The sequence below is a fragment of the Sceloporus occidentalis genome, unplaced genomic scaffold (genome assembly GCF_023333645.1).
Source record: "Sceloporus occidentalis isolate IW3139 unplaced genomic scaffold, rSceOcc1.0.p SCAF_199, whole genome shotgun sequence".
NCBI classification, from domain to species: domain Eukaryota; kingdom Metazoa; phylum Chordata; class Lepidosauria; order Squamata; family Phrynosomatidae; genus Sceloporus; species Sceloporus occidentalis.
In genome coordinates this window covers 506,085-531,055 of record NW_028317179.1, presented here as the reverse complement: position 1 = coordinate 531,055, position 24,971 = coordinate 506,085, and the positions used below count along the sequence as shown (strand labels likewise).

The 24,971-nt window shown below is 40.5% G+C and overlaps 1 pseudogene; it reads left to right on the top strand.

Annotated features, from left to right (window-relative positions):
- The first annotated feature begins 886 nt into the window (after positions 1–886).
- On the top strand, positions 887–23,312 carry LOC149278156 (calpain-2 catalytic subunit-like; annotated as a pseudogene).
- Positions 23,313–24,971: the final 1,659 nt, after the last annotated feature.

Below are 24,971 nucleotides of genomic sequence, written 5' to 3'. Positions count from 1 at the left end.
TGTGTGTGAGAGAGTGTATGTTACTGGGTTGGGGGCAAAGAGCCAAGGGGGCATTCAGCTGTACCTGCCCCTTGGGCCAGAAGGTGACTTCCTTACCCCTGGACCTGCCTCCTTGAGTCTACGGTATGTCTGCCCACAATACCCAAAAAACCCTGCATGGCTGCAACTGCAGGCATCTTAAATTACCTTTTCCCACCATAGAAACAGACAACGTTTCGACCTTCCTAAATCCCTTTCGGGACACAGACCTAGCGGGGTGAAACATTGTTATATTTAAATTATGTTTTCTCCTGTACACTATGATTTCCTACCATTTATTTCAAATAAGGTTCAAATGTATTGGGTCATTGGGCTGCTTATAGGATAGTAACTGCTTGTATTTAAGGGATCGATCTGGGATTGTTTCATAAAGTAAATAATGCTATTAATATTATTATGTTGTATTTGGTAGCAAAATTGACTATAAAGAAGTATAAAGTAAAGCAAAGAGTAACAAAAAGCGATACACATGTAGCAGCAGGTAGAGTCCTTGTGTAATTGTTACAAAGTAGCCCCTGCTGTCAGCCCCGGATAATGCTGGGGAGAAGCAGCGAAAGGGTTGACATGCAGCAGGGACACTCCCTGAGCAGCTGATGCCTCCCCTGCTGAGGAGGAGTCTGGGTAAATGCCTGCCAGCTGCATCATTGCCCCAGTCTGGTGGAGTGGCTGCAGCTCAGGAGACACCTTAGCCCCAGCCTGGGTATCTCAACTGCTGCAAAGGAAGGACTCCCCACCCCCTGGCTGCTGCATCATCTGCAAGCTGAGGAGCCTCCTGCTGCCCATCTCTACCCTGGACTGCCCCTGATCTAACTGCCCCATCTGCTCCCCTTTGAAACCGACTGCAGCTATGTTTGGGCTGGCAGCTAAACTGGCCAAAGACAGAGAGCTGGCACATGGCTTTGGGACTAACGAACATGCTTTGAAATACCTCAACCAGGACTTTGATGCCCTGAGGAAGGAGTGCCTGGAGTCGGGGACACCCTTCAAAGACCCCTGCTTTCCTGCCATCCACTCCTCTCTGGGCTTTAATGAACTGGGACCTAACTCTTCCAAATGTCAAGGTGTGGTGTGGAAGAGACCCACGGTAAGTCTGAGTCGCTGTGGTGAGTGGGCACTAGTGTTTAACTCTTGAAAAGCCAGGGCTTACCACTTTGGCATGGAATGGGTTAATATCACACTGGTTTTGGATTCCAGTGAATTTTACTATTTGTCCCAACAGGGCAGGTTTATGATCTCATTAATATGTTTATTATTATTATTATTATTATTATTATTACTAAACCATTATTATTATTAAACTGTTTTGTAGTTTAGTAAACAGAAGTATTTTTTTTTTGGCTGCTGTCACTGTATTTAAAATCCCAGCGGCCAGGCAGGAGGGGTGGGATGGCGTGTATGTGATGGGATGCAATAAATTGAAGGCAGATGATACCTCAGTCAGGAAGTATCTCGCTACATGGAGCTTTTTTCATTTATAATCCTGTTTTGTTTTTGTTTGTTTTTTTAGAAATTATAGTATTAACATCCTTCAGAGCCCAGTAAGATGTGATGTGTAAATGTTTATTTTACTGAGAGGCAGTAGATAAGTGGATCAGCCACCCATCAGAAGTGGCAGAGGTTTCAGACAGCAAGCAATTTAAACATGCATGGGATAGGCATATGGCTCCTGAATCTAAGACGAGACCAACAACTGATTTAAGTCTTTACAGAAAGAAAAATGGACGACTAGATGGGCCGAATGAGTCTGATCTGCTTTCCTACTAATGTTGTTAGGACATTTACATTGGTCGCTGATGTGGTTCCTGTAGTAAAATTGACATCATTGATAGACAGACAAACAAATCTTTTATTTTAGTTTAGACGCCATCCGATACAAACACGGATTTCTATCTGTTTTTATATAAAGACTGAAAGTAAGACTTCCCCAGGACGCCCACCATGCGCTCTTCTCACCGAACAGAAACAGCATTGTGCTCCGTCTGGGCACCGACGGGCTCTGCAGTGCATTCAAATTGAACATCTCTTTAAAATATAACCCTATATTACTAAACCTATTTAATCATTTTACAAAATTGGGGGGGGAAACAGCATTCAACCCTTGGTAGCATCATGTTGCCTTCTGCACTTGCTACCATTGTGCAGCTTTCTGCCTTCTGAAGGGGTTAACCGAATTCATAGCCAAAGAGACTTTTCTCTAAATACTGAGGCTTTTTGTGAGCTTTTAACTACAGGGTGTGATGAGGAATCGTCCGTCTTTTGCATTAGTGTTTGAAATGCACGGACACTTTATAGCAATTACAGGAGACCAGAAAGTCCTAGGAGATCCATGGAAGGTCTAACGTTGTAATTAAAGACTCTACTAATATCGCTGAGAGCTAAATTTATCAGCAATGAGTCCAGCGATTATCTATAAAGGCATACTAGGCACGTTGCCTAGGGGCTCCTGAGCTCTGGGCTACCACCACACCACCAGTACCCCCATATAGGGGTGAGTTTACTTTGGACTAGATCTAGGCCAGTGTCGCCAATGGACACTGTAAAGTGATCGGTCAGCGTGATATATTTAATGGTCACTGGTGGGACACCCAATGGCAAAAAAACTATGGTATAGATACAAGCTCAGCACTAATGTCACCAAAAACATGTAAAGATGGTGTTTTATCTCTTTAAACTATACATTTTTGGGGACTAGCGGAGTTTAAAGGGACAGTCGCTCTCATGGTTTCTCTTCCAGAGATCAATCAATATTATTACATTTAATGCACATTACAGAAACACTCATCCCAGGGATACATTGTATCTAACGGATATAAATTCCTGTAGAGGATATCGCATCGGTTTGACCCAATGGAGGCAATTTCTGAGGAGTGCGGCTCGAGTCAGGGTGCTTCAGGTGAACGATGTGAATTAGTCTTTCTTTAAGGATGACGGATAGATTCTGCTGTTCCCAGGTTTAGTTTCGGTAATATACGTCTGGTACGTTATACATCGTATAGCCCCTGGGGGTTAGCTATATGCAGTTGCTATGGTTGTCCAAAGCTCACCAGCTGCTGTTCACCTATTAATGCCATGAGCCTCAGCCCACCTCTGCTGACAGCAATAAGGCAGTACCTGTAATAACAACTACCGGCATAACCGTGTAGTATCATATCTAGAAGGCAACACCTGCCATTAACTATAGTCTTCCTACTTGACATTTGGCTCCTAGTCATACACTTGAAAAAGGACCCTATCATGTACGTCACGTATCGCCTTTGTACAGAACTGCGGGCGCGTCTTTTAGCCAGAGGCAAAGTTTCTGTAAATAGTCACAAGAATGGAGTTCCACTGTATCTTCTTAGATATATATATATATATAATGTGCGTTCATTTACGAATAAGATATCAGTCTTTTGTGTCTGTACAATATTTAAATCAGGGGGGAAAATGTACCCTTTGGCCAAGCGGTCCTGAAGACCTCGTTAATTGCTAATTCATACGCCGATTATTTCTTATCTTGATTGCTGTTACCCATCTGGCCTTCTCATTTCCCAGTTCTGTCGCTACGCTAAGCGTTGATAATATCTCTTGCTCATCACTCCGTGCCGGTCCCCGCATTGCCAGAATACAACAAACAAACGTACATAACCCTCACCGTGATACATGACTTATCTTATATCAAAATATATCCCAGTGATGTTTTTATCTTGAGATCTGACCCTCAACGTCCCCTGGAGCTCGTCTCCATCACATCTCCATAACTAGCCCATTGAGTAGCCGTGGACAGGGGAGTCTGATGACCCAACAAGAGTGCCAACCCCCAGACCTGCTGCCCTGGGCATATCCCAGAATATCTTCCTGGATGTCCATCTAGATTAATGACGTTACCTTAACCTCACCACTTTCTGTCTACAAGACTTTACTTCATATGGAATCCCTGCTTCAACTAGCTCTTTCCCGGCATTCTAATGTTTTGAGTATTCCCCAGGTATCATTCCTTAAATTGCAAGCTCTCACGGCCAATGTCTTCTACACCCTCTGCCTCTGAATATTGCAGGTACTCAAGGCTCGGGGTCAAAATGTTGCCCGTTTTTGGCACGCCTGCGGGTGCCAATGTGTTGTAGTCAAAAAGCTGCACTTAGTCTTCTTGGAACTCCGACTTCCATTACTCTTTATCCTCGTTATGTCGTTCTGAAGGCAAAGCGCCCAGGCTTAGGGCTGCAGGATCTAATTACCAGGATATACCTGAAAGCTTTTACAAACTGCTTTGTCAGCTGATGAATTATAGACAAAGCTAATTTACTGGATGGCCTTTGCAATCCTAACATCACTCAAGCAGCTCCCAGCGGACCAGCGTTGGTCTGAAAAATTATGTTTTTTTCTGGCTAAGTTTGACTTTTAAATTGTACATTCGTTTATCAGACTTTTTTTTATTCACAAAATCCGTCCTTTTGTTAAATGAACAATTATGCGCCCCCCCCTCCAAAGCTGGCCTTTGTGAAATGCGGGGCTTCAAAAATCCCATTAAGCCCAGCTGATAATGGGAGACGGGAGGGCTGGAGAACAAAGTATTGAGATTCCGCACGGCAAAGAATCATTGAAAAGGAGGAACTCCGCAAACAGCCCTACACGGCGTACAGCTGCAACCTAATGTTGAGTTTAACCGTCTCCCAGTTAATACAGACAATGCATATACCCATGGACACAGGCACGTATAATGTAGATATATACCGTCATTATTTATTGATTTATATGTATATATATATATATATATGTATTCTGCAGAGCTGTATAGGAACAATGTTTATTTCCTGGAGAGTGCTCCATCACGTATTTCTTTATTTTTACATGTTATATGGCCTCTTCTCCAGATTATTATTATTATTATTATTATTATTATTATTACTATTATTATTATTATTATTTTTACTATTATCCACGAATAATGCAATTACTGAAAAGCATTGCAGAATCCTACACGCTCATTAGTGATGATGATCTCTGGGGAATGAACTCACTGCACGTCTGCTTATTGTCTACCCCGATAGCCTCTCAAATAGGATTTTATTCTTTATACTATATTATATAAAACGCAAACATATATAGAGTCGGTAAGCCTGAGCCATCCTAAACTCACTTATGAGTTATTCTCTGTCAGCGTGAGTTTGTGGCACCTATGTACTGGGTAAATTATTAGCTATATATAATAATTATTATTATTAGTGGTATTATTACTTGCATGTTTATTATATTCCACCCAAAAAGCAATTCTCATCAAATAGTCGAGTTATTTATTTTTTTTAAGCTTTTTTTGTAAACATATTTTTTCTTAAAGAAAATTTCCCCCCATTAATGAGAAACAGGGGGTCCTAAATATTAACCTTTTTGTTACTCATTAAAGTGCATACAATGCATGGAGTGTACCCTTAAATCAGATTACCTCCCCGTGGGCAATTGGCATCCTTTCCCTATTGTCAGCCCTCTTTGTTTGCAGTGAATATTTCTCTTCTGTGATCAGAAAGTCTGAGCGCTCACGTGAGTCACTCGAATTGTCACGCTTTTGGTGTTGCTGTTGGTTCGTGGTGGTTTGTTGGAGGGAAATAGTTGGCCGTCCTGTTTTTTAGTAAGTCAGGATGTTACTCACGGCTTTTTTTCATAACCGCAGTGCTTGGACTTACAGTTTTCTCTGTGATTTTTATTCCAGGAGCTGTGCTCCAACCCACAGTTCATCTCTGGAGGAGCCACTCGAACTGACATCTGCCAAGGAGCGCTGGGTAAGGAAACGTTTTTTTTTTCCAGGGTCCATTCCCTAAATTGGGAGGGCGGTTTAACGTTACAACCCACCGCCTTCACAATGCTAAACGCTCTCAAAGTGATGCTCTTGGCGGTTGGCCATTCATAGTGAAGTGACTGATCTGAAATGTTCAATCCACCTGCAAACTGCTGGGTAGCTGAATAATTGCCAGAGATGGCTTGGAACAATTTATTCAACCTTCTGTCTTCATTAACTCCTATTAGGACGTACTAGTACGTCATGAATTTGTTGCACCAGCGTGGATGTCTCCCTGCCCCTACATGGGAAATCAGACTGTCCATTGACAGCCTGAACTCCCCCCCTGTAAGCAGAAGCCAGCATCACTGGCTTCCATCCGACAAACTGTATATAAAGGCGAGCACCAGTTTACCGTTATATAAGGAATGCCTGATCCCGCAAGGATAGGAGAGACACTACAGGGTCAGCAATGTAAGCGAATGAAGCCTTGCTTGCTGATCACAATGTGACCAGTGCAGGGGAGATCCAAGATGGCGGACGCAGAATCAAATTATAGCGATATCAACACCTGTTCTCCAGTATCACCTGTTCCAATAGGAGACTTTAGATCATGTCCCCTTCTCTTATCTCCCTGGCAACAGAGGCATGTCCTAGATACCAGGAAGTATTTAAACCCAATTTCATTCTCCAGTGTCTGGGAGGTAAAATATTTGCCCCATCCAAGAAGTCAGGACTAAAAGCCCCAAATGTATATAAGTGATACAAAGACATGATTTAGGAGTGAATCAGCTCAGTTATTCTTTGCCTAAGTTTGTAGACGCTATCAACAGGAAGCTGATGTGAACGGTGGCGTGTGTGATTTCCTGTTTGATCACCATGGCAACAGGATTGCATTATAGCTTAATTTTCCTCCCCTTTTACAAAAAAAACTACTATAAAAAGTTGGTATTACAATAAAATGTCCGTGTCCCCTGCTTTAGTGCGTTAAGAGTACACAACACATTCATATACATTTGTGTGAGAATGATGTGTGCTTATAATACACACATGTTCACATGTAGGCGCTGTGTATACTTGTGTTACTTCTGACCACTGTCATCTGCACAAAAGCTGAGCTGTTTCATGGAGGAAAAGAAAAAATATATACAAGAAAACACCCCGAATCATGTATTTTTAGAACATTGCTTCATTTTACTCAATGATTTTGCGTAATTTTTCTGACTTTTACTGATTTCCTGTATACCGGTAGAAATACGTGTTAACCAGAACCGAGTACACCCCAGCCAGCGCCCTGCCCAGTCGTGAATCATAACCGCCTGTGTTATTAGCATGACTTTACATTATAGTTTATACAGAACCCGCAGCACTGGAAGAGCACAACCGATCGTTACTGCAGACATCCTAGGAGAAGTTAACACTGGGAGATTTTTTTGTGGGCACGTTCTACTAAATGCTGTTTTTCACATGTTTTCCAAATAGGGAATGTGCATATCGGGGAATTCATGGGGCTTGTCCCGACTCTCAGGGTATTTGTTCCAATCTCAGGGTAAATTATCAGGGTTAGCTGACCCCCTTCCTATTCTATACTTCCGTGATCATATATAAAACTCCCAATTGGTGCTTTTGCGCCCAGTACGTTATGATTGTTACCCCTGCTTAAATGCAGGTGACTTAATTTGGCGATTCACTACATAGAATCTTCACGATTTCTCAGGGTCGGCTCATCCACGCTCTCATACATACATTACATATATACATACATACATCACATACATTTATACAAACACATATACACATATACACACATCCCACCACCTGCCCCGCTTACATCTCTCCTCTCCAGCAGGATTTTTCCAGTATCATTCCTCTCTGAAAAAATATTAAGTGCGCCGTTTACTATGTAAATTTTAACACACTTGCCAAATTGTATGTTTAACATGTGGGACCCATTTTCCAAGAAAAAAAAACTCTGCCAGGGATGAAGATGATTGGAATTTTGCATTTAGTCGTAGAAGTGTGGCTTTTCGTGGCATGGTCCCCTGTATACTGTAATCAAAATGCATTGTGTTGTAGTTAAAATGTTGTGTGTGTTGTGGATCGGTTAGTTGTGTGGTGTTTCCCTGAATCGCCTTCTGGTTCCCTGCGCTGGGATCCTGACACTCGGGTTCAGTACCACCATGTCAGTTACTTAACCAAAGGCTTGTAGCCGAGGAAAATATCCGCACTTTGGAGATCAGACTCTCTGCAGGAATCAATATTAAAAGCCAAGCGTTTTAATGCAAATATTATGCCGGAGGCGCATTACTTGTCCTACGTTTGGAGAGCTACACCAAGCAAAAATGCGGTAATAGCGGTTGCAGTGAAGGTTAAATCATCTGTAAATAAATATGGTTTGTCGTGATTATAAGACTTTCACTATTATTATTATTATTATTATATAAACACTCTAGCGCTGTATTGTGCATTTGGGTCACGTTAGAGAATAAGGAACACTCACAAGGTGCTAATTAAAGTCCGAAGACCGGTTGAGCCACATTTCGCACACAGCTGTCCCAACCCAGTCCAAAAGCAAAATCCAGTTCACAAACACCAGTTTTTCAGGATAATGGCACAAAGTAACGTGAATAACGTATCCGAGATGTAAACGCACGGCACTGGATACATAATAGCCTCTCGGTTAGATCCGCAGTTTCTGGCCGTACGAAATAATCCCGGCCTCATTGCAAATGCATTCTTTCAGCTAACAGCTTCTTTGCTGTATTACGTGGCAGAGGGTGTGAAGGCTTTCCACACCCAAGATGAAAGTGAATGACTCGACTCATCTGGGTACTCTGTCCTGTACCTACTACTACTGCATGGGAGTTTATTGGGTTACAGGTGCTGCTCCACTTATCCAAAACATTATTCTCGCTCTATAGTCTGTTCAGTGGGGAATATGCTGCCATTTTGTTTGCTTCAAGCAGCCAATCAGTGGCAAGAACAGTCAGACCATGAAGGAGGAGGAGGGCAGCTGCTGCAGCAGGGCAGCCTCTTTTTTGAAGTGAGAAGTGTCAAAAACATTATACTGCCCTTTTAAACAAATAAACCTTACCCGATCGATCATATTATTCTTTCCCCATGCTTTTTCAGCAACCCCTGTGAATGATTGATTTTGTATCACATGACAAATACCCCCCCCCCCAAAAAAAAAAGAAGAACGGCACAAAATAGTTAATGATTAAAGAATTCTTTCTAGGAGGTGTTATTTACATTGCTTATTTTAATTTGCAAACACTATTATATACAATTATTGAAACGTGACAGTCTGCTTTAACCCTTCAAGCGCCATAGGACTTACATAAGCCCAGGGTGACCACATATCCCCTTTTTGTATTCTATCTATTTTTTTCATTTCATACTAACAAATATTTAATTGTTCCCACACTACCGGCGTATTCCCTTATAATAAGTAACAATTTACACCCATTTATTGTTAAAAAAACTGTAATTTTCTTATTATTTTTTTATATGCGTGTATGAATGCTGTTTGATCCCACAGATTCATTTTATTTCATAATTATATATATATATATATTATTATTTTTTTTTTGCTTTTACAATTCCATTCAGGGACGTGTTGGATTTCATAGCACATAACATGCGTCAGGTTTTTCCATTAGTTTTTGGCCGGGGTCTCTGCTACTTCCGGAGATTTCTTGAGTTTCCGCATGGAATGTGTTGAGCTATTCCAGCAGCACAAGCGGCCATTCATACTGTCATATGACTACATATTCATGGACTTGATACAGTTACTTGCAGTAAAACACAGCATCATACATGTATTTCTTACACCCCATCGGGCAATTTCAATACTGGGAATATTTCCAAGTCATGTTTGCCCGTTGAAGATAGAGGAGAACATGCAGTGGTATTACCAGCCGTGGGGAGAGATTGTTGGACATGATTGTCCCCTACATTATTTCTCGTCCCTTCAACCAAATGATATCCACTCGTATATTTGACTCCTAAGCATATTTTCAGCTAACAGAACATCCATGTTTGCAGGGGACTGCTGGCTTCTGGCCGCCATCGCGTCTCTTACCCTCAACGAACAAGTTCTGTCGCGTGTGGTTCCCAAAGACCAGAGCTTCCAGGAAAACTATGCCGGCATATTCCACTTCCAGGTGATTATTCAGGTTTTTTCAGGATTTCTTGAATGTTTTTTTTTTTCTTCAAAACCAAGAACCCGGATGAGAGTTGAGATTTTTATAACCGGATATAAGGGTAGACCGGGTGGGCCGAATGGTTCCCAGCTGCTGTTGACATCTGTAATTCTGTGTCTATGGGTTTCATATCCAGAACAAGATTTGGCACTCGAGTTTGCTACAATATTTGACAACACCAAATTATTTGAACAAAATGGGTAAAAGGAAGATATAACTAGATATATGCTATATGTGTCTTTAATTATCTTCAGTTTTCATTGAGCACGCATATAAAGCTTTCCATAACTATTTCTCCCATCCACCTTCATCACTAAATTCTATTCTTCTCCATCTGACTGCCTTAATTTGATGGCGACCATACCTAATTTACCCTCCACCCCTAGTGGAAATTGAGTGCAGCAAAGAGGTCTTCAGGAGAGTTGCCTCCGTCTCATTGATACGTTGTGAAGGACCAACCTGGGCAGGTTTCTCCTGGCCCTGCATAATGCATAGTTTAGTTGTTGATGGGACTTTCAGCAGAACTCACTTATTTAACTATGCATTGTACAGAGGAAACTTGGTCGTAAGCTCACCAGGGTCCTTCCAATGTAGTTTGGTGTAGTTTCTAGAAAACTCATTCACTTTGCTGAATAAAGCCTATTAGGATTAGGAGACATCTATAGATCATGTATGCTCTAAGTTTAACTGGTATATCGATTGACATATAATATGTTACTACATTATATTATATTATACCTGGTGTTTTTTTTTCAGTTCTGGCAGTTCGGGGAATGGGTAGATGTTGTCATCGACGACAGGCTCCCAACCAAAAATGGAGAGTTGGTCTTTGTCCACTCGGCAGAAGGTAGTGAATTCTGGAGCGCCCTACTGGAGAAGGCCTATGCCAAGTAAGGACGGAGCTAACGTCGGCCATCTGAATTATAGCCACAAATTATCGAAATCTCTAAGAAATCTCATTTTCTGCGTTTCATTACCATACTTTTTTTAAGCGTTGGGTTGCGAATCTTTCATAGGCTGTTTAGATGGATCATATGAAAACAATAATGTATAATATTTACCATAATTAATTATTACGTTTATTTCCTCCTTTCTTATTTATTATGGACAATAATTAACGATCGCCTTGCATTCGGATTCAGGCTGAATGGATGTTATGAAGCCCTTTCGGGAGGAAGCACCACTGAAGGTTTCGAAGACTTTACAGGAGGAATCGCAGAATGGTACGAACTGAAGAAGGCTCCGGACAATCTCTTTAAGATCATCCAAAAAGCCCTGAAGACCGGATCACTTTTAGGTTGCTCCATAGATGTGAGTGAACTCTTTCAAAATGCTTCATTTATATATTTTAGACATTCATTTGGTGCCACAAGCTCTAAATAAATCAAAGAGCAGAGTTAAAAATGTGATGTTTGATTTTTTTTTTTTGCATGTTTGATTCACATCTTTTTGTAAAAGAGCCCTTTTTAACTATAATTGTCTCAAAAAATATAAAGTTTCACCGGCATTTCAAAGTCTTATCCATATCGGCTTTCAATACTGCTTTTAAAGGCAAAATATTATTTTTTATTATCATTAAATTATTATTTTATTATTATTATTATCATTATTATTTGTAATAATAATTTAATAAAAAAATATCTTTTTATAATAAATTGCTTTACTGTGTTGAGATGCAATATTTAGCTGCTGGCTTCACCATATCAGAAATAAATTGCCCCAATTGCTGTGATTTGTGAAACCACCATTTAAAAGGTCACCGTTGCGATCGTTTTGTGTTATAGATCACCAGCGCTGCTGAGACAGAAGCGATTACGTTCCAGAAGTTGGTGAAGGGCCACGCGTATTCCGTGACCGCAGCAGAGGAGGTCGGTGGTCTCTTTTTTATGAGGCTTCTATACAATATGTCTAATTACATAAATGTTTGTAAAGCTGTCTAGGAATATAATTATGCCCCGTTTTATAGATTTTTGAGAATTCTAATACTATTTGATTGTTACTACAAAAGGTAAACTACAGAGGGAGTCAGGAAAAGTTGATTCGGATCCGAAATCCATGGGGAGAAGTGGATGTGTGGACGGGAGCATGGAGTGACAAGTAAGTAGTGACTGCTGAGAGCAGGGAAACTGACTGATGAACCAAGGGAGATTTCAAGGGTTGACGAGAAGTGAAAAGTTCAGAAATCGTCACATTTTACCTCCCCCGGGTTAGCCCCCCCATATTAAGAATTTTTACAAAAGATCATTCCATTTGTTAGATCTTTGTTAGATCAGGTTTGATCAACTGTTTTTTTCGTTAGATCTACTCTAAAATAGGCAATATTAACAATCTTTTTCAAGGGGGGCTAACCCGTAGCCAGCCCCCCCTCAACAAAAATTTCAACAAAATGTTACTGATTATGATAGCTCTGCGTTAGATCAGGTTTGATCAGACAACATTTTTTTTAGATCTAGTCTAATTACTGAGATATTGCATATTTAATGAGGGGGGCTGGCCCCCCTCAACTGAAATTTGGAAAAAAAATTATGGATTTTGGTAGATATTCGTTAGATCCGGTTAGATCAACAGTTTTTTTCGTTAGATCTATCACGCAGGAGGCGGTATTCACAATCCTATTTTGTGTGCGGGGGATGGGTATACATAATACGAGTTGGCCCCCCCTCAACTGAAATTTGGATTTTTTTTTAATGGATTTTGGTAGATATCCGTTAGATCCGGTTAGATCAACTGTTTTATTCGTTAGATCTACCACGCAGGAGGCGGTATTCACAATCCTATTTTGTGTGCCGTGGGTGGGTATACATATGGGCTGGCCCCCCCTCAACTGAAATGTGGATTTTTTTTATGGATTTTGGTAGATATTCGTTAGATCCAGTTAAATCAACTGTTTTTTTCGTTTAGATCTATCATGCAGGAGGCGGTATTCACAATCCTATTTTGTGTGCTGTGAGCGGGTATACATATGGGTTGCCCCTCCAACTGAAATTTGGAATTTATGTCCCGCTGAGCTCTACCTCTGTTCCGTGGAATTTGGGGGGTGGTCTGCACAGGGCACCTGAACACCTAAGGCCAAATTTCAGTTGAGGGAGGGCCAACTCGTATGTATACCCATCCCCACACACAAAATAGGATTGTGAATACTGCCTCCTGCGTGATAGATCTAACAAAAAAAACTGTTGTTCTAACCGGATCTAACGAATATCTACCAAAATCCATAAAAAAAATTCCAAATTTCAGTTGAGGGGGGGCCAGCCCATATGTATACTCACCCACAGCACACAAAATAGGATTGTGAATACCGCCTCCTGCGTGATAGATCTAACGAAAAAAATACATTGATCTAACCGGATCTAACGAATATCTACCCAAAATCCAATTTTTTTTTTCCAAATTTCAGTTGAGGGGGGGCCAGCCCATATGTATACCCACCCACAGCACACAAAATAGGATTGTGAATACCGCCTTCTGCATGATAGATCTAATGAAAAAAACTGTTGATCTAACTGGATCTAACGAATATCTACCAAAATCCATTAAAAAAAAAATCCAAATTTCAGTTGAGGGGGGGCCAACTCGTATGTATACCCATCCCCCCGCACACAAAATATGATTGTGAATACCGCCTCCTGCGTGATAGATCTAACGAAAAAAACAGTTGATCTAACCAGATCTAACGAATATCTACCAAAATCCATAATTTTTTTTCCAAATTTCAGTTGAGGGGGGCCAGCCCATATGTATACCCACCCACAGCACACAAAATAGGATTGTGAATACCGCCTCCTGCGTGATAGATCTAACGAAAAAAACAGTTGATCTAACGAATATCTACCAAAATCCATAAAAAAAATTCCAAATTTCAGTTGAGGGGAGGCCAACTCGTATTATGTATACCCATCCCCCGCACACAAAATAGGATTGTGAATACCGCCTCCTGCATGATAGATCTAACGAAAAAAACAGTTGATCAAACCTGATCTAACAAAGATCTAACAAATGCAATGATCTTTTGTAAAAATTCTTAATATGGGGGGGCTAACCCGGGGGAGGTCACATTTTAAGTTAAATATTGGAGAATTTCAGCTCCACAAAATCATAGGCACGGAATAGCTTTATTTTAATTGATTAACAGGATTTTTTATGTAGTGTGTATATATAAATGGCAAAAAACATTATTATGGATGTTAAAAATCACATTATCATTGCTTAAAGGTTTTAAAATTGGGAAGAAAAAGTTTTCATATGAAGTTCAACGTTGATAAATGCAAAGTAATGCATTTGAAAAGTACAAGACGTTTGTTGAGCCTAAACAAAACGGGTCATACAGAAAGTGCAGGGGTCAGGCATTCATTAAACCAAAAACCCTATAAAAATAAAGTCACCCGTCTGCCAAAGAACAAAAATTTAATAAATACAAGAAACTGTGATTACGGAAATATCCACTAAACCAGTATTTTCTGTATGTCAGAGTGTGTTGAAGTTGTTTTCGGGAATATGTATAAAACAATTACGTGCAGCATGAGCAATGTGTTAGACCTGGCCTAAGTTTTTAATATGTCAATATGTTAATATGTGTTAGACCTGGCCTAAGTTTTTAAAAAGTATGTCTTGATTTAATATTTATTATGATAATCCGGGTAAAATAGTTTATTTTCACCAATTAACTGACTTTTCATTTTATTCGGATTGAACCCCCTCCCCCACCCTATTGAAAAATGGACTTGCTTCTGTTTATGTAGTTTGGTTTTTTTCTTCTGTTTTTATATATATTTATTTCTAGCGTTCTATCATATCCCACAGAAACGTAGAAGGAGTATCACAGGACGCCGACATTCAAAGTATATGTCTAGTACTTTTTAAAAATATATCTTGACTTTTTAATTATCTTGACTGAGTCCCGTCTTTTTCGATATTTTCAGTTCTAACGAGTGGAATTCTGTTGATCCAGATGATCGAGATAGACTGATTAAAAGATGTGATGACGGGGAATTCTGGTGAGAGGCAGTCACTGCTATAAGTTACATTAGTTTTCAGTAAATTAACCCCTTCTAAGGCATTCTACTCCCAAGGTGTCCGGAGCTTTTTTTTTTTTTTTTTTTAATATATTTGGTTAACTGTAATTGTCTTTTTCCATGTTTCTGAAGCCACACAAATTTTATATTGTTTGTTCAAGGACAAATAGTGCTTTCTGTTTATTCAACTTTTTTCTGTATAGTCTTTTTTTTTTCCAATTTTACTTTCTTCGGCTAACTTCATATTATGGGGCTAAAATTAGAATTTTTTTAAAATCTTTATTTTCAAAAACTCATTTTTAATCTGATTCAAGAAGAAATACAAAATTTGCTTGGAGATTATTTTATTTATGACACGGCACCAGGGAAAAAACTAGTTCACGTTTGTGGATTTTGCATATCATAAGCAAGCTTTCTAATCCAAACATTTTTTTTTATTATTATTTTTTTATTTTTTTTTACTAGGGCTATTTCCCACCCATGCTATCCATACATAAGAACATGGTGGAGCCAAATGTCCACCTAAGTAGCCAATTTAATTAGTCTTTTCTGCCATTTTAATAGGATGTCTTACAATGACTTCTTAAGACACTATTCCCGACTGGAAATCTGCAACCTGACCCCAGACACCCTTACTTCTGAAAAGTACCGAAAGTGGAGTTTGGCCAAGATGGACGGCATGTGGCGACGAGGCTCAACCGCTGGTGGATGTAGGAATTTCCCAGGTGAAGCCCACATCTACCTTTTTGGGTTCCAAATCTCAGTGGGCCAAAGCATGGGATGGCAGTGAAGAGATATCATTAACATGTAGATGTCAAATATACTCACTGAGGGCCGTGGAAGAGCCATGGAGGGCGACATACAGATTTCTGATTGCCAGGGCGATGTCAGATAATAAGGCTGGTACACAAACTGATTAGGTAAACCCAGTTTTGCCCCGTCGAGAGACAGATTTTAGCTTCATGACCTTGAAACTAATAAAACGTATTGGAGAGAAATGAATACAAGTAACATGTTGATTTAGAGCAGTGAAGGTGACGCTTCTTTCTTTTTTCATTGTGATTTTCTGCAGACACCTTCTGGATAAACCCTCAGTATGTGATCAAGCTGGATGAGGCAGATGACGATCCAGATGACAATGAGGAAGGCTGCACCTTCATTGTTGGTCTGATCCAGAAGAATCGCAGGAAGCAGAGAAAGATGGGAGAGGACATGCACACAATCGGATTTGCTATTTATGAGGTAGCGTATAATAAAACAAATAATAAACAAAGTATCAACAAAACATGGGAACCCGAAGCCTCCTAGTTGTTGGAGGGGAGCTCTACTCCACCACTCTAATTCAACTTGTGGCTGGTCATCTGGCACCAACCGGGTCACATTTAAGTTACCAAAGAGAGTGTTGGTTCACTAAGCAGTTTTAACTCACAATATGAAAAGACAATGTATACATTCTTCAGGGGCAGCCCTTCATAATGTATAGTGAAGTTTCGCATCTCTCCTGCAAACTCCCACTTTAGTGAATAAATTCCTGTTCTGCCCCGTGGGGGAGGACACACTAACTGTGTTTTAAGAAGTTTGTTTAAAAAGAAGTTTTAACTGATTTGTCACTGTTCAAATATTGGGCATTTTTTTTCTAATTATTCCTTTTTTTTGTTTCTCTTTTTCCAATTCAGGTTCCTCAACAGGTATGTTGGCCGTGTGTTGTGTTCTAGCCACAAACAAATATTGTTATAATTACCCGTCAGAGGTAGGTGTTCATGTGGAGATGTGATCCAAAAGATGTAGACTGCAGAGTAAGTGCCAGGACAGCGGGAAATAGAACATACCGGAATATAATCCGATGGAGTACGTAGCAAAGTAATTTCTGCGAAGCAGAGGTGTGCCTGAAGCGGTATCACTGCCACAAGGGTTGTTGCTGTGCTGAGTTCTTCAGCAACCTCACTTTGTTGTTCCTCAAAGTTTTATTTCCTACACTGCTGTTTCAGCTAATGATTGTGTTTCAATCTACATATTAAATTGATGATAATTAGTACCTGTTTGGTATAATTGTTTAATCATACAGCTCACTATATGCCTACAAAATCCCTGACTTTGTCGAAAAAACCATCCCTAAACATTTTGTCACTTTGGATCAAGTCTTTGTTGGGGGATCTGGCTCTGACAAACAGTTTAGAGAATTAAAGGTTTCGATTTCCACATTCATATGGGACTTCTGTCTGTCCCTTATATTTCAGCTGGTTGGCCAGACAAATATCCACCTGAGCAGGGACTTTTTTCTGAGGAACAAGGCAATAGCAAGATCGGACACCTTCATCAACCTACGTGAAGTACTGAACCGATACAAACTACCTCCGGGAGAATATGTCATCGTTCCATCAACCTTCGAGCCCAATAAAGTCCGGAGACTTCTGTGTCCGTGTTTTCTCCGAGAAGAATGCGGAGTCACAGTGAGTATCACCTGTCTCCAGGTATATGCTGTCTCTGGCACTCCATAGCTACGGTGTATATGGCACGGGGGGCTCCCTCTTTACATTTAATGAGCGTTTCTTAATGTTTAAGGAACTACTATGAATTTAATATAAAAAAAGTTTAATTTTAGGGTTATATATTAAAAATGTTGTTCACTGATGGAATTTCAACCCCAATTTCTATTAAAACCTGCTTAACCTTGTCTCATTTTGGTGGCCATAGCCGCGGCACAGCCTGGTTATTAAATATTATGGGGTAATACTGACATTTTTAAGGACAAATATCTGAAATATTTCAGGGAAAAAGTAGAACTCCACTCATATTTCCTAATTTAATAGGTTTTTTTTTAAATGTTTTTTTTCCAGTGTGGCTGATGATGAAATCGAAGCGAACATTGACGAGGTATACGGCTTATAGCATTTTGATTAGCGAAAGATGGGTAACTAGATGGTGGGGTACAGGCCCGGACTGGCCATCTGGCTCACGGGGCAAATGCCTGGTCGCCTTAGAAACGCTACGTATACCTGCAGCAGCTCGTGGCCCCTGGATATGCCCGGCTGCGAGCTACATGAGCATAAAAACTGATTCTGGAATCTGCCGGCGCTCTATAAGAATTATGTGATGTCCGATAAGCGTTAAAATTCCGGGTAACGATAAACGAAGGGCTTCATATATTGGTAACACCAGCGAGTTGCGCTTATACTGGAGGGTGGATTTGGTGTTTTGGCAAATATCTGCTTATTAACCCTTCATTGTCTCTTTTCAAGGATGTGCTCAGTGAAGATGAGATCGACCCTAGTTTCAAGAGACTGTTTCAGCAGCTGGCAGGCGAGGTGAGTGCTGTCCAAATGCCCGGATCGCCTCCAACTAACACACCTCACGCATCCACTCATTCTATTAGCGAGGCTGTACACTTACTATCCGGCCCAGACTGGCCATCTGGCACAACAGAGAAATGCCTAGGGAGCCACTACCTTAACGCCATACCCAACATACCGCGCAGCTTTTCATATCCAGCCACAGGACAGAGCTTACATCATTAGACTGGCCTTAAAGTGCCAGGACCACCTAGTTATCCCATGTCTGGCCCTGCTCACTACCACAAAGCAAACAGATACTTGCCAGTATGACACTCACTGCCATATCACTCACACTCAGTATCCTTTACAATACCAGTAATTATTATACTTCATTACCATGTTTAAAGTCACTAATGAATGATTGCATGCACCCGTCATTGCCGAGTCACTCGCCTATCCCATACTAACATCGTTCTTCTTTGGTTTTCTTCTCCCGTCTACTTAGATCTCACCAGAGGTATGACATAATTTCATACTGGGGTCCATTCAAAATAATAATACTTAGCATGTTGTATGTCCTCTCGTGTGGAGTGTGTGTTTGCCGTTTATTGGCTGTAGTCCTACACGGCTTCTTGTTGGGTGTAGAAGGAACCAGGCCTTCCCCATTTTTTTGCATTCACTCGAGGTGCAGTCCTCAGATTTGGTCTCATGCAGAGAATATTACGATCTACGGCTTTTCAAACATGTTTCGGGACGCTTAGGGTCATTATGGAGACGGCAGTGGGTGTTGGAGAAACCCAGTAAGGACTAATCACTGTATTTTCTCAGTAATTTTATGGGGTTTCTGATTGATCTTGGTGATATCTGCCACCTCTAAAGAATAAAATACATTCATTGAACTGACCTGATTGGATGAAAGTTTGATCACTGGCCATAGCTCTCTGACCACCTCTATGACTGTATGTTGGGACTCCACCGCTGTGCGCTAAGTCAATGAGACCAAAGGCAGTAGACACCAACATGGAGGAGCTTAATGCCACCGGCTTAAACCACAGCAGGCCCCCTGTTTGGCTTCTCTTTGCTTTCCGCTGAAGAATGTCGCCGACGTACCCTCTAGCAGGCTGTGCCATTATCGCTTGCACGGCGGATGCCAGTGCTGAGCTTTGGAATCCATAAGTTGCGCTGAGCCGATATGCATGCGCTGCAGCCTTGTTTATTGTATCCACATCTAACATGGCTGTGAAACAAGGCCCAGGGGGCACGTGTATATCTAAATCAGTCAATTTAAAGGTCCATTAGACCCAAAGGCACATGCATACAGCTACCGTAGTGCCCACTAGTCCTAGTCTCCAGCCATAAACAATGGGGGGTTCTGAAGTATGATCCGTTTGTAGGTTTTCCAGGTTATGTAAGAACTTTGTTGTGTTTGGTAACTTGGTTTGGTGAAATGATTCCGTACCTTAATCATTCGTTGGTCTCGTCTTTAGATTCCATGTTTATCCCATGCATGTTTAAATTCCCTCACTGTAATACCATCTACCACCTCTGCTGGGAGGGTCTCCCACGTATCTACCACAACCTCAAGTAACAGATCATGATATTTCTCGCATGGTTTGCATAATGTAAAATACTAGACAGTACGAGCGTGTCCAGCGAGCATCGTTTCATCACCGGAAGAAAGAACAGATTATTATCAGGACGTCCAATGCAGGAGTGGCTCCAATGACTGCCACACAGTTACACTAACACTATGCTGGAGTCACAAGCGGGCGTCAATCGCTGAGGTTTCCAAGTAGAAAGCTGATAGGAAGGGCCAAATGGTTATTATCTCCCATCTATTTCTAGTTTTCTTCAAATATTAATGGTCTCATTACCCGGTACCATTCAATATGGCAACAAACCTCACAAGTCTCCTCTTCGTGTGTATTTCTCATATCTTGCCCCCACTTTTCTTCCACAGGACAAAGAGATCTCCGCGTTTGAGCTTTGTAACATTTTAAAGAAAGTGATGTCAAAACGTAAGTCTCCTTGCTCTCTGTTTGCCCCGTACGCCAGCCAGCAGTGCCCTCGGAGTATCAGTGTCCACCTCCTAAAACGCCCCTAGACATAAAATCCCCGCTTCTGGCAATTATCGTTGTTGTGTTTCATGGCGTGAAAATGTGCGATTAATCCATACCTGTTCGCTATTTGTATCGCTTTGTGTTCCGTTTAGGGGACGATATAAAATCGGACGGCTTCAGCCTGGAAACCTGCAGGACCATCGTCGACCTTCTCGATGTATCCTTCAACACGAAAGCGGCTGCCAACCATCAGCCATAATCAATAGAGCAGAATTATAGAATTATCTATAGGGTATCGCTGCAGGAATAATATTTATAATATAAAGATAATAATAATAAAAATAAATAATAAATAAATAAAGATGATAATAATTAATAAAGATGATAATAATTAATAAATAATAATAATAATAGGTTCTGAGGTTTTATCAAATATTTTTCAATATTTCACTTTCTCTGCTTAGAACATACAGACTGTAAATGAGGAAGATCTTGGATTCAGGAGCCGTATGTCTATCCCATGCATGTTTAAATCCTCTCACCGTATTAGCCTCTACCACCTCTGATGGGTGTCTGTTCCATTTATCTACCACCCTCCCAGTAATGTAATTAGTGAAAATGGGTGGCAGCAGACAGAGGGGGATTCTGCAAACCAAAATGAGTGCCAATTAGCTGAGCAGATTTCCCTTTTATTTAATATTCAGATGGAAAGACTTTACTGTAAGGCTGCATAATGTCCACTTGCTGTCCTTTGGATAACAGGGCTTGAAAAGTGCTGCCCCCTGCAGCGTGTAGAAGGTATAACTGATTAACCATTTCCCTGCCACCTCTGTATGACGACACTTTACATATCTCAACGGCATGTGAAATTTATGTTAGTCCGACGTGGTCACCCTAAACATGGCATACCCTGTAATATCCTTAACTCCTTCTCTGCAGTCTGACGGATCAGGAAAACTCGGTCTGAAGGAATTTAACATCCTGTGGTCAAAAATACAGAAATACCAGGTAGGTTTTACCCGTCACCTGCCTGCATTATTTATCAGAATGACTTTTTTTTATATTAAGCCCTTAACTTTACGGAATTTGATGGCACTATATAAAACAATAAATAATAATAATGTAGATTCTCAATGTAGAAGCGTGTGGTATGTAGGTGAGCAACCAAAAAGGGCTTAAGTGGATGGAACCTGTTTGTCGTTCCGCTGTGTCTCAGAATGTATCCATTAAAAAGATCATCCGAACTGGGCAGACGGTCATGTTTGCCAATTGTGAATCCTGGGAGTCACATTCACACAACCCCCCCCCCCCCAACTAAAGTTATCCAAAACCTAAAGAGTAACAGCCCCATCTAGTGGCAAGAACTGGGCAGGTTATTACGCCCCAGAAACTCACTTTTTTAAGCCATAAAACTAAAAAAAACAACGTACTTTTCTTGTAAGATTTGAATCTATTTTTTTATTATTTTCTGTCTGTTGTAGAAAATTTACCGGAGCATCGATGTGGACAAATCCGGAACGATGAACGCTTATGAAATGAGAAACGCTCTGCAGGCAGCAGGTTAGCTACATTCTGGACGGTGCTTTTGGCATTAAAACTACCATTAATGTGACCTCATTAATTAGTAGAGATGTGATCACCAAGTTTATACGCAAAAAAAAACCCCATAAAACTATTCAATTAACGGTTTTGAAAGTAAACTTCAGAAAGCAGCCTTAAATATTAAAAAAAAACCTCTGTTGCTCTTATCCCAAAGAATAAAATAGAAGAAATTAAAGTTAATGAAAAACAGTACCATAATAATAATAATAATAATGCAATATGTGCCTGATGGCGGTGGATTCTAAAACGGTCATGGGTTGTGTGGAAGTATGTGTGTGTATATATGAGTATGTATAATATATATATATATATTCCTATGTAACCAGTTACAATAAGAGGATGAAGGGTGAATGACCTCCTCGTTTCGCTATAATACGCTGTATGGCGTATAAATCATCGTAACTTAAGCGAAATGTAAAGCTTTTTAGTTTTTTTTGATCACGTAATCATTTCAGGGTTTAAGCTGAATTCCGAGCTGCACCAGCTTCTAGTGGCTCGATTTGCTGATGAAGATCTTTCCATTGACTTTGATAACTTCGTGAGATGTCTGCTCCGTCTGGAGATCATGTTCAGTGAGTAACCAATCACGTACCTTTATACGCCAGGAATCTAAATTAAAATGCATCAACGTCCTGTTAAATCTAATACGTCACGATGATCCATCGAGCTGGCTGGAGCCCCAGTCTGCTCTAGAAAAAAATTAGACTAGATTAGTCACGCCCACTCCCCGCCCAATTCCCCTCCCACTACCAACCCATCTAATGCTCTGAGGGGATAGCCCCTGTGGCTAGCTCCACCCCCTTAGAGGAGGGAGAGCCCTGGCTAGCCTATCCTGTGAAGTCCCCAGGTGTGATGATTCCCCCTCTCTCCATTAAGTTATCGCTCCCCTTCTGTTAAATTGCTGGTTGTTGTTGATTGGTAAGGAGAGGCGGGATTAAACTTCAGCACAGGCTATTGGTTAGATATTGTTTGCCGTGCCATCTTTCGCCACAGACATCAGCATCGCTTTAAATATTTAAAATGATTATTTTGAAAACAAGTAGACTGATTAACAAACGAAAGGCACGCGCTATACGCGGATCCGTTATATATTTATTTCAGCTTAAATTAACCCTTTCTGTTTATCTTCATTTTGGTAGAACTGTTCAAAAAGCTGGATAAGGACAACGACGGATCTGTGCCTCTCACCCTGGACTCAGTAAGTACAAACAGTTGTTACCAAACTTCACTTTACTAAGAGGGTGGCGAATGAGGGGAGCAGTCTTCCAGCAGAAGTGGTAGCCACTGCTTATTTAGTGGTATTGTACACAGACAATATTATTTTTAATATATTTGTGTTTTCTCTGCAGTGGATGTCTTTCACCGTCCTCTGATGTGCAGCAAGGAAAAGAAACCTCAATAATTACTATGCATAGAAAGAAAATAGCCCCGAATTGCAAGCTTTGTAGTGAATGTTTTTTTGGGGTGATTTGTGGGGGGATTGGGGCACTTTGTTTGACTGCTAAACTCTTACTCTCTTAGCTAACGGGTCAAATATAATATAAATATCTGTGCCAGGTACTTCTGGCAGAAGTCTTGAAGGGGTTAACATATTAACCTCTTCCTTTCCATGCCTTTGGAACACCATTGTGCAATTATTATTTTTTTTTTTTAAAAAGCATATTTTAGATCCTTTATAATAATTATGTTTAAAGAAGGGCTTTCCCGATGTAGTCCTCGAGGTCCAGAAAACAAACCAGGTTTTCCGCGGAGCTGGAATTGCCTTAGATACACTCGGCTAGCTCGTGGAACCATTCATTTTTAACGGAGCCCCAAGTGGGCGTGGCTGAAAATAGTCCCACCCATACTCTAACCAGGTAAAGGTGGGTGTTGCTTAAATGAGTCCTACCTGTATTCTAATAAGATTGAGATGTGGGTGTGGCTACATTTTTTTTTCTTTCTTCAATTTTTTTTTTATTAAATATTTTAATTTTTTTTATTTTATTTTTTTTCTGAGAACTTGTTGGCGAAGGTGTAGTTATCATATCTGGTGCATCTGAGATAAAAATAAAAAATACATGTTTTCCATGGTAACATAACCCTTACATGGGGAGAGAAAATATATATTTTGTTAAGTTCTGGTATGATGATGGCCCTCGAGGACTGGATTTCATCTGTAGGGTTTACAGCTTTCATATCTATCATTAGGTCTTAAACTCCTACGTAAGACGGTTTGAAGACGGGGAAAAGGGCCGAGCGGGAGCCGCCAGGTGTAATAAGACTCATAGATCGCAGTCCGGACAGAGCCTATACTTACCGTTCATGACGGTCAGTGTTCGGCCCTCCAACAATGTCCAGCGCTCTGGGTTTTTAAGTCCGACTGCGATCTCCAAGACTTGATTTACTAATGGAATTTTTCATGATTCTCTTTAGTGTTTCTGCAACAACCGATACAAAATAACTGAAAAAAAATATTAAAAATATTAAAATATAAATCTAAGACTGGAATACAAATGCACTGGAAATGAGCCGAGACTCTTAAGGCTATATTTAAAAAAAAAAAACGTTGCCTTAGCTTCCCAAACGGGACCAACCCCATCTCCCCACCTGCCTGAATTCACAAAGGGGGCACATTTTCAGGTTCTTGAGGTTGCCGAATGCGTCGCTATATGCCCCCCAACACACATGAAAGTATAGTTCATCCTGCAAGGTGTTCAGACAGGGGAGTAGAAAACAGAACCAAAGCCTTAATTTTAACTATTTTCCCCCAAAATATCTTTGTTAAAGAAATAAATGAAAATAAACTAAGTCTTTGTGTGTGCGGTTATTTTACCTTCCCCCGTGAATGTTTAATGCGAATTAAATAGATTAATAGTACGCTATGAATGCCCACCTGAGAAAATGGAAAGATAATATAAATAATATAATGTTGGTATTCAGACTCCTTGCTCCCCAAAATCGTAGTTTCTGTTAATTTTATGTTGGGGTCCACTTTGCATGGAGGCAAATTCATTTTACTGCATGCATCGTTCCGTCATCAGAAAACGTCATTT